This window comes from Acomys minous, assembly GCF_964271855.1.
Source record: "Acomys minous genome assembly, chromosome: 5".
NCBI lineage: Eukaryota > Metazoa > Chordata > Mammalia > Rodentia > Muridae > Acomys > Acomys minous.
The window spans coordinates 126,050,086-126,059,580 of NC_140494.1; the positions used below are offsets into that span (position 1 = coordinate 126,050,086).

The window sequence follows — 9,495 nt, forward strand, 5'->3', positions numbered from 1 at the left end:
CTCTCAGATTTTGATGGTCCTTTCTCAGGGTTGGCTGTTATGAGCCAGCATGCTGTATATGTGTACATTTCATCTCAGTAGGGCAGCACTTAGACATGCCTTGGGTTCTTCTTTGTTATTAGTGTGTATGCCAGCATTAGAGCATGATACCATAATCTGCACATGCCTCAGCAGAATGCTTATGTTTGTATAATTTCTCTTTCCCATAGGAATCCAGGAGTTCCATCCTTCTGTACCTGCCCTGGGAATCATGTCAACATTTCTCTAAATGATGTAATAAATCACATATGAAAAAGGAAAGACTATTCTGTTAGCTGTTGCTATTAGGTTTCCCTTTATTTGATTTGATGCTCAGAACACAAGAAGAGGAACTAAGTATTTTTTTTACTGAATCTATTCTTTGAAAATTGAAAGTACATTCTAATTGCTAAAGCCTCACATCCTCTACAGTATTCTCCCCATATAACTACTCTCTTCTCTACAATCCCCTTTCAAACACCCATGTCTCTTTTGTTTTTGAGACCCATGGAAGGGATTGTCCACTGAAGCATGATCAATGCCTTTGTGGAAGCACATCTGAGTCCCTCAGTATCCAGAGTGTCAGGAGACTTCTTAGACTTGACTCTTAAATGCTGAACTGGCTGGTCTTTATGCTATCATTTGCTTGCCTTTTTCTATAGACATGTAAAATTGGTACCTTCACCACAGTGATCTGAATTCCAGGAATTTAGAGCTCAGCAGAAGATTTGTAGAAAATATAACTGGGACAATAATAGCCAAGCTAATAAATGGCATCTCAAAACAGAGTGCTTACTTATGACCGTGGAAGCTTTAACCAGAACCCAGCAACTTCTCTGTGCCATTATGCTTCATAGATTCAAAGAAAATGTTGATTTAGCCCAAGAACTTTAAAATTTCACATTCTTATTGAGAATAAAAAGCAGTGCCCCAAACACACAGGGAACAATTATCAGGAACACATGTCATCCCTTTAGCCAGTGTTTAAGTTCAGGATGAGCTGAAAGAAGGTCACTTCCACATGTACCTTTCTAGCCCATCCTATTTAATCCAACATTCCCTAAAGCCTCAGAGTTGAAAACACCACAGCTCTTGTCTTTTCCCCTGTCTCTAAGCATTTCGCTGATATAGCTCTGTCCTGAGATCATGTGATCAGACATCCTTTCTCTTGCAGCCTGAAACTGCCTCTCTGAGCAGCCTTTGTTCAGAGGCTACTAAGAAGTAGTGGAAATCAGTCACTCTCAGCAAAAAATGTATGCATAAATGCAGTCTTGTTCAGGTAATGAAATGCATTCTGGGAGGACAAAAGGGATGCTCTGATAAAAGGCTAAGGCTGTAGGAATACAAATAGAAAGGATACAGCACTGTGCAATTGGCTAATTCTCCACTAGAAAGGAGACTGTTAAATTTCACAAACTTAGGACTGATGTTATAGAGAAGGGAAGTAGAGACATGGAGAAGTCAGAGGGGAAATAATCATCCCTGGGTGTTACTGGCCTTGAAGAACGGAGACTGCAAAGTGAAACCCATTCAGAGGGGGAGCCTGCAGAACAGTATTTTATTTCTTTTTTTGCTGCTGTTATAGTTTGTTTGTTTTGGTTGTTTGGATGTTTTTTTTTTTCCCAAGAGGAAGGACTAGAGTTCAGGAAAAGGAGGACAGTTTTATGAGTTGCAGAGGACGTCCCCCCAAGGGTCGAGACTTTCTGAGCAGCCCTTTCACAATCTCTAGGAAGTCTCTGTCTCCCTAAACTAAGGAAATGCACAGCAACTTTCATTTTACTGTAAGAAACTGTCTGCCCTGTGGGAAAGAACTGAAGCTTTTTCTCACGGCTGGCAAGTCTGGGGTCCTTCCTGACTAGGGGCTAGGACTTGAGTCCTAGATTTTACAATAGCCATAGCTCTGCGACGGGCAGAGATTAGAAAAAAAGTGGGGATGGGGTAGCAGAGCAGTGGTGTAGAAGCCAGTTTCCCGCCTGCCTGGTTACAATGGGAAATTACTGTGTATCAGGAATTGTGGAGATGCTGAGATACATGTAGCTTCGAGGCACAAAGAAGTTTATCCGTTATTTTCCATTTTTGGAAATCAAAGAGGAGGGTAAAGCCAGAATAACCTACATAGGGGACAAAAGTCTGTAATGAACTCTAAAATTGTTTTGTTTTCCTGGGCTGCTGATGTAGACACTTAGGCACTAACATTCCTCTTATAAATAAATTGGCACATATTTGAAGTCACCACCCATTTCCCAAGCCTAGAGTTACTCTCTTGTTCCACTTAAAATAATTCCATTTTCTTGCTAGCTCTCTACTTCTGCTAGACCCAACTCTACTGTACGCCATTCTCGGATTCCTATCATGTCTGGATTCACGCTCTCCTTCCCAGGCCTTGGCCTTCTGTCCCACCCTTGGGATTGCTTTCAAACCACCCACCCATCTTCCACTCAGAAGCTGAAAAGGCCCAGGGCTGGTAATCACTTCCCAAGTGCTCAAATACATCTTATCGTTTCCTTGGCTTTATTCTCTACAACCTTAGGGATTTCTAAGTCGTACAATTAAGTGATCTGAGGTAATGAAGAGGGTTTCAGTTCACTACTCTGCCCTCAGCTTGAATATCTAAACCTAAAGAGGTTTCAGGCATCTGTGGACAACTCTGCAGCTGGCTTAGAGCGGACTTAAGTGGATTGCTATGCTTAGGATTTGCCGGCAGTTTTTTCTTACTTCTGACCTGACATCCTAGATATCTGTTACTGCAGTTTATTACTCAGGAACACAGGTGACTACTTATTATCTTTAAATAGATACAGATAGATACAGATGTAGATCAATGATACATATACAGATATGACGCCAGCGTCTGAGACAGATTTTCCTACCTGAAAATATGCACTTGTCTACGTTTCTGTAGTCCCTTTGAAACTTGATTTTGGCCTCACATAAAAAAGAAGATATTTACTGTCTTCACACTTACACAGTTTCCTTCTGCTGTGTTTTTTTACTCCTTTGATTCGCCCTAGAGTGTAATTATTTCCATTTGCTCTATGTCCCATCTTCCAATGTTTAACTTAGGCTCCAGGATGGCTTATCTGTCAGGATTTCAATTAGGTATTTGTTAAGGATGGGGGTTAGGTTAGGTGACAAACCTTTTTGGAGTATACAGCACACAGATCTGCTTACTCCAGCAGGAAAACCCACAACATACCAAAGTAACAATTACACCAAAGTCAAACTTGGTGCACTTGAGTTTTAATTGAAGCTACTTACAAAAAGCAGGGATGACTCAAAAACTCCCGCATCACCAAAAAGCCCAAGTCATCGTGGGTGAGAACTGAAAGCACCAATTCTGGAGCACAGCACTGCTTGCAGGAGACAGCAGTGTGAGGACTCTTCTTTCCGTTTCTGCTGGGCAGCCTCTTTTCCCAAGCAGGTGTTTATTCCTAGGCTGGAAGTCTTGAGGATCGACCAAGTTTCCATTCCCTCAGATATGTGACATTTTGTTTAATTCCCTAAGCCTCCCATCCCTCCCAGATGGAATGCTTCGATTGAGTAAAACTATGGTGTGATCACTAAATTAAAGTCACACCTGTTGCTGGCAGCCTCTTAACCAGGCATGCCATTCATACTGCTTATGAGATTGGAATAATTAGATAGTAGGAATGAGAAACTGAATGATATTAGACAACTTAGTACATGAATATTTATAATACTTTACTGCATTGCCTGGGACAAAAACTACAAACTGGATGAACTTCATCTTCTAATTTTCTCCTGTGATTTTATTATCCCTGAAAACCCACTTAAGAATAACTGCAATGGTCCCTGGATATGGTTTTTGAAATATTTTCTCTGTGACAGCTATTTAACTGTTCTCTGCCTTCATGTTTAGAGTTATGTGAGTACATTTCTGTTACCATTGCTGTTCTGTGATTGATGAAAGGTTGCATTTGTCAACTTTTGTCCAACGTACTTTGGACAGAGTGATCTGAGGTTGGCCCTTTTCTCATGCTCAGGACACTGACATTACCTTATTTTTCTGCAGAAGTCTTCAAATAATGACATGCATCTCATTTTTTTTCTTTTCTGCATTTGCTGCACATTTCAGCTCACAATGTACTTCTTCCTAAAGCCCAGCTCCTCCAGCTTCATGGCTACTACATACACTCCGCAGACACTATCCACCCTGCCAGCAGAGCTGTCAGCGCCACATATGTCCTACTCTAAAAAGCTGTCTTGAAATAGATGGCTGCTTTTAAAAGTGATCTTCGTATACGCACGTCAATCACTTAAATCATTGGAGTGTTCCGTATTTTGTTGTTTTTTTTTAATGACTATCTCTACATTTGTCCTATAAGCTTTGCTGTACACAGATAAATGTTGAAAATAGCATTCCCAATGCTAGAAAGCTATCATTTACAAAGAGATGCTCAATAAACATTGCTGATTGAATTGAAAAAATTCACATATGTCCCCTCAGCTCAAAATCCTTCAATATGCTACATGTTTTGTTCAGCAAGTTAAAGCTACTTTGTTATTAAATATAATTAAACAGTTGAGTCAATAGTGTCTGCTCAGATATTTAGTTATCAGTGAGGCACAGAGAACTGTTGAACCCCTTAACATCAGAAGTAATGGAGACTGGCTGATGTCTCCCGGCTTACCAGGCCTCAGAGTCTAATGGGGAAATATTGATATGTAGGCTGGCATCATAATAAGGAGATAAAAATGCTAGATTAGGGAAAACCATGTACTTTAGGAACAAACACCTTTGACATTCAAGAAAGGTTGGAAGCACCGAGGGAAGTTACCAGGTTCAGTGCTAAGTAAGCTGAGATAACAAGCATAAAGTGGAAAAAATGGGAAAACTAGGCAAAAGGAATACCTAGGACTCTAGCATCGCAAGTATATGTATATAGATATGTAGAATAAAATAAGATTGGGTGTTTTAAAAAAAGTGAGCAGGATAGAAGTCATATCAGAAGACGAGGTTGAATGTCAAATCCTAGGTTTAAAATGAGATGTTAGAATACTCAATTTCATCATGAAGAATAAATGAGAAAGAGATGAGGTTCTTCAACGTTCACAGACTAATTATCAATAGAAAGATTTTTGGTGAAAATAGGAAAAGAAAATGGGATTGAGAAGAATGGACATATTCTATAAACATTTAGTGGTTATAATGAAGAAAACATAGATTTAAGTAGAAAATAAGACATAAGCCAAAGAGGTGAACTAATACCAGGCTTTTGCTGTTTCTTATATTGGATATGGGATATTATTTATTAGCAAATGTACAAAGAAGGGTCATTTGAAATGAGCCATTTCAGTTTTAAATTCAATATAATGAAATTGTGGATTATGAAAAAGAAACAGAACACTGATTATTGAATATATAACTCTCAATATTGGGATCCAGGTGTAGGCTGAATCTATGAAATAAGAAAAACTTGTCTATTATTTAGGATTTGTAATTGGTACACTGAGCACATGTAGCTTACAAGAATTAGCTTTGGTACAAACAGTTGCTTTTAAGTGATGATTTATGAAATTGGAAAGTAATATATATGGTTATTATGTAAAATGTTTAAAAATATGTATACATTGTTCAATTCCTAAGTAGGATTAATTAGTCTATATGTTACTTCTTATTTTTTCTTATGTGGTGATAAACACTTAAATTTTCAAATAATTTGCAACAGTATGATACATCTTTATGAACTATAGCCATTGTGTTCCAGGGAAGCTGTGGAATTTATTTCTTCTATCTAGGGAGCGGTGCTTCCCTCAGCAGCATCTCTCTAATCTACTCATCACCCCATCTCTTTACTCTTTCCCTGGGTGTAAAAATTTTAGATTCCAAACATAAGTAAGATCATACTGTATTTGAGCTTTGTATGTGTGGCTTGCTTTCTTTCACTTAACACAAGGTCCTAAAGTTTCATCAATATGTTCACAATTGTCAGAAATTCATTTAAAATGCTAATGCTAAGTTTTACAAATACTAAAACACTATATATGACATATGTATATATACATATATATGTATATCTCTCCTTATCCACTCACTTGTTTATAGGCACTTATACTGACTCTATCATGGCTGATGTAAACAATACTGCAATGAGTATTTTACAGCATTTCTTCACCATCCTTATTTCATGCATAGGATATAACCAGAAATGGGTTTTATTGATCCAAAGTAGTTCTTTATTATTTGTAAAGACTCTCTATGAATCATTTTTTATTATTCTAGTAGTTATACTAGATTATACTTCAATCAATAATGTACAAAGGCTCACTTCCTTAGCGTACTCTACAACACTAGCCTTGTGTCTTTTTTATTTTCATTTATTCTTCTCTTATACAATACATCCTGACCACAGCTTTCCCTTTCTTTGATCCCCCAAGTTCTCCCTCCCACTTCCCCTCTCTCCCAAATCCACTACTCTGCCTAGAAAAGAGCAGGCCTCTCAACGACCTAAACCAAACATGGCACAACAAAATAAAATCTCAGCACAAACCTTCACATCAAGGCTGGGTGGGGCAACCAAATAGGAGAAAAGGCAAGAGTCAGAGACATCACCACTCACACTGTCAGGAATATCCCCAGAAGATCAAGCCAACAGCCGTAACATTTACAGAGGACCTAGGGCAGGCCCACACAGGCCCTCTTTTCTGGGGGCTCCCACAATTTATATTGGCCCTCTTGCAAAGGGCTTCCCACACTCTGGAGGGAGGGAACCAATGGAGAACTTCCACATGGGCTTTCTTTCCACCTACTGTTTTCCCTTGTGTCTCTGCATATGCTCCCATCAGTTGCCAGAGGCAGCTCCTCTGATGACAACTGGACTAGGCTCTAGATTCTGAGTACAGCTGATCATCATTAGGAACCTTCCATTGATTTGTTTTTTGGAAGTCATGCTTCTTTTTTACCCTGGGTCTCTGGTTTATCCAGCTTCTAGTTCATGACATCCAGGCAGTGGCAGTGTGGGGCAGTGGCTGCTTTTCCTGACATGGGCCTCAAATTAGAACAGTTATTGGTTGGCCACTCCCACAAGTTCTGCACCACCATTGCCCCAGGACACCTCGTAGGCAGAAGAGAGGGTAGGTCAAAGGTTATGTTGCTGGTTTGGGGCCCCGGGTCTCACCACTGGAAGCCTTGCCTGGTTCTAGAAGAAGGTTCAGGTTTCACATCTTCTATTACTGGGAGTCCTTACTAGGGTCACCTTGTAGATTGCAGGGAGTTTCCACATTAGGTTTCCACATCGCCCCCCAGATCATTGCCTCTTCCTGTATCTTCTCGCTCCATTCCTCCACTCTTCTAGCTGATCCTTCTTATTCTCATCCCCGCCAACAAAGTCTAAGCTACTCTCCTCCCTGGGGAGATCCACGTATTCTCCCTAGGGCCCTCCTTGTTATTTAGTCTCTCTGGGCCTACGGATTGTAGCATGGTTTTCCTTTCCTGGACAGATAATACCCACTGATAAGTGAGAACATGTTTGTCTTTCTGGGTCTGGGTTACCTCATTCAGGATAACTCTCTCTAGCTCCGTCCATTTTTCTGCAAATTTCATGATGTCATTTTTCTAACTGTTGAGTAATACGCCATTGCATAAATGTACAAACATCCTTTATCCATTCTTTGGTTGATGTACACCCAAGTATTTTCCAGTTCCTTGCTATTATGAGTAAAGCTGCTATGAACATAGTTGAGCAAGTGTTCCTGTGGTAGGATGGAAAGTCTTTTGTGTATATGTTCATGAGTAGAAGTGCTGAGTCTTGAGGTAGATCAATTCCCAATTTTCTGAGGAACTGCCATATTGATTTCCATAGTGGCTATACAAGTTTGCGTCCTTTTGATGATGATCATTCTATTAAACATCAGATGGTATCTCATTGTGGCTTTAATCTGTATTTACTGATAGTTACTATTTGTTTTTGTTACAAACATATTGGATACCTATACTTTCCTGTAACTCTGTCTATTCAGGTATTGTCACTATTTTTTTAATCTTTTTTTTTTTCTATTAAGTAGGTTGGCTTTATTGCATAATCAGGGAATGATATAATCACATTGAAAATCTGTTCTTAAATGCTACAGGCTGTGTGTGTTCACTTCATTCATTGTTTCCTTTGGTGTCAGCTTGTTTTGTTGTTGTTGGGTTGGTTTTGTTATGTTTGTTTCCTTTTTACAGTTATTTACTTTAATTTTCTTCATTAATTTTTCTCAACTATGTTTTAATATCACAAGGGTAAAATCACTATATAGGCTAATGTAACTGAGTATTTCCTCTGTGTTTTTTTTTCCTAGCATTGCATAATTAGTAACCAAAATTTAACTATTGAAGGTTTTTTCTTGTATTTGGTCTGAGATATAAAATTAATTTTATTCCTCTACAAGTGTATACCTAATTTTCCTACTAATATTTATTGAAGAGGCAGCCCCTTCCAGGTTGTCGGCTTTCAGTGCTTTGGTTGAAATGCAATTTGAGGCAAACCTTTAGCTGTAATTCTTCCCTATCGTATGGGTTTTTGTTCTTGCTTCTTGGTGGGCTGCATTCCACTTTGATTATTTTATCTTTGTAGTTATTATATAGTATGTTCACTATAGCTGTAATTTACTAGTCAGGATTTCTTGGCCTATTTTGTCTTTATTTTGATTTTGAGGTTATAATACAGTTACTGCGTTCCCTGTTTCCTTTCTTCCCTCCGAAGCCTTCAATATATCTCACTTTGTTGTCTGACCTTCCTTGCTCTCTCACCCAGTTTTTCTTTCGCCCACCCTGCTATCTAACCTGTCCTGTTCCCCGTCCTTCTTCCTATGCAGTCCTCATTGCCTCTGTCCCCTCCTCGCTTTCTTACCCTTCCTTGTGGTGTAACCCTTCCTGCTGTCTTTAAAATGCACAGCCTCTTTTTTCATTAATTGTTGTTGCATATATATATATATATATATATATATATATATATATATATGGATATTAAGTTTTAAAAATGTACTGTGGTATGAATTTTAATGTTTTCCCTACTTTTATAAAAATAACATTTGACTTTTGATAGAGATTCCATTGAAGGTATAGTATCTTTTAGGTGCTGTGGTTGAAAGTTAACAACCATCACTGGAATGTGAGAGTAATAAGAATTGCTTTGTGAGTAAGCTGTTTGTTTTGTCTGAGCTTGCATATTTTAAATCAGCAGATATGGACAATGAGACATATAATGAATAGATTTGACTGAGAATATGACTTTCCATTCTCACTAAAAAGTGAAAACTGTGATTCCAGCTAGAGCCTGAGAGAGAACTCTGTCTCCACTTCTCACCTCCACTCGCCCTCCTTCTCTTTTCTTCTCCCCAACTTCTCTTCACATTAACACTTCTTTTCCCTTTTGCACCTTTCTCTCTTTTATGTTGTGTTCTTTTTAATATCTTTGTATATATTGCTGTGTTTTAACATCTTTGTATATATATTCACCCCTTTCATATTTTCAA

At 38.6% G+C, this 9,495-nt stretch overlaps 1 protein-coding gene across 5 annotated transcripts in view; it reads left to right on the plus strand.

The window, feature by feature from the left end:
• The window catches only part of LOC311597985 (caspase-1-like), a 30,299-nt gene extending 21,336 nt beyond the window's left edge, over nucleotides 1–8,963 (plus strand). For 4 of the 5 annotated variants that reach the window (XM_084782696.1, XM_084782695.1, XM_084782694.1 and 1 more), the window contains one exon: nucleotides 210–8,962. The gene's annotated coding sequence lies outside the window, so the exon portion shown is untranslated. Of the gene's footprint in view, nucleotides 1–209 lie in introns of all 5 variants that reach the window. The other variant, XM_084782698.1, reaches the window with a different exon arrangement.
• The last annotated feature ends 532 nt before the right edge of the window (nucleotides 8,964–9,495 follow it).